This window comes from Corapipo altera, unplaced genomic scaffold (genome assembly GCF_003945725.1).
Source record: "Corapipo altera isolate COAL_440 unplaced genomic scaffold, ASM394572v1 0, whole genome shotgun sequence".
Lineage (NCBI taxonomy): Eukaryota > Metazoa > Chordata > Aves > Passeriformes > Pipridae > Corapipo > Corapipo altera.
This window is the reverse complement of record NW_020884872.1, coordinates 29,183,842-29,185,533: the sequence shown is the minus strand read 5'-3', so window position 1 is coordinate 29,185,533 and position 1,692 is coordinate 29,183,842.

Genomic DNA, 1,692 nt, shown 5'->3' with positions numbered 1-1,692 from the left:
GCGCGTGAGCTGTTTGCAAACTCTGTTTAGGACTACCATTAGGGCAGGAACTTTTTCTTCACCAAATGTTGGTCAAGTTAGGTATGAGAAATCCTCAGGTCAGCATGACTTCCCACTCTTCTCACCAAATATAGAGAAAACCTCGAAGACATACTTTCAGCAGACATTTGCCTTCAGAAGTTTACAGTTCAGTGAAGGGAATTCCATCTACTCTTCCGTGAATGTTGAATGAGAAGTTTTAGTTTCCAAGATTTCATTTTAAAAAGGTTGCTAAATCTATCTTTTTGTAAAAGATTGAAATGAAAACCACTTTGACATGATTGAGACATTTGATTCAGCCTTAAATATTATTTATGGTTATAGCTATCTAGCTTTAGTAAATTATACTTTTTCATAAACTCAGAAAATTTTGAGAGAATAGCCTGGATCTTTTCAGCTTCTTTCAGACTGCTTAAAAGTAACTGAGAGATCCTTGCCATCTTTCCTACAATACATTCAAATCTCTACCCATGAAATAGTATGCATTGCCATGACTTCTGCTGAGTTGTAGGGGAGAAGAAATTCATGTATCAGAGCCTGGGAAGGTGTTCTTACATAGGCTACTAAATGGTGCCTTCCAGGAGCTTCAGTTATCTTTCAAAACCAGTAAAATCATAATCTGTTCATTTGGTTTGCTGAAATCCCACTATTTAACCGTGACACTGCTTTTCTCTTCCTCAGTTCCTCACCCCCTCACTGGAGACAGTACTTCAGACTCTCACCATGACAATGCCAGGTGGCTGGTATTTGGTAGTCCTCTGTGGAGTGTAAGCAGCACATGCTATAGACAGCCCTCGGCCCATTGTTGTGAAGTCTGAATCTCTTCTGCCCTGGGAAAGAGGTTAACCCCTCAAGGAGGCAGGAACATATGCTTGGGATGATGAGGTGGTCCCAGTGTGGCAATGAGAAACAGAGAGGACAGAGTACATATAAACCATTAGGTTGCCTGAACCCGGGAAAGGTTTTGGCTTGGAGCAGAAGCTTTCAAACACTGCAGCAAAGGTTGTCCCCAAGATATTTGTGCCATGAATAATCTGAGTAAGTTTAAGTCTCACAATAAATCTGAATTTTTAAGAATTTTCAGTCATTTTCTAGACCAAGAATAGCACAGTAAGACTCAAGTAAGAACAAAAATGTCTGTTATTTGCAAATCCTTCTAAAGTGACAGAAGAAGCCTTAGATGAAAATTATTGTGAATTGCTGATGAAAATAAATAAATTTAGATTTGAGAAAATTTACTGCTGTGAGAAAACTACAGGATTAAAAAAAGAAAAAACCAAATAAGAACAAAACCAACAAGCCTTGTTTTGCTCATGTAATGCTCACTATAAGAAAAACACCCCATTGATAAATATTTTACACTTCATCCAGTACAACTATGCTTTCAATAGATGCCTTTGTAACTACATATCTTGGCAAATACTAGGGAAATGAAGTCTGTTACTAAAATATGTTCCACTTAAAGAAACCCCCAAACACCATAAATCCCCTCCCCCTAAAGTCCAAACTCCACCAGTGGGGTTTTTTTCTCCGTATCCCTTTTTCAGGTGTTCTTCTGTATTTTTTGTCAAGGTAAGTTTTCCTCTGAACCCTCTGTGCAGTATGTTCTTCTTTTCAGAAGAACAGCATTTGTGTGTAGTGGATGATAAGGCA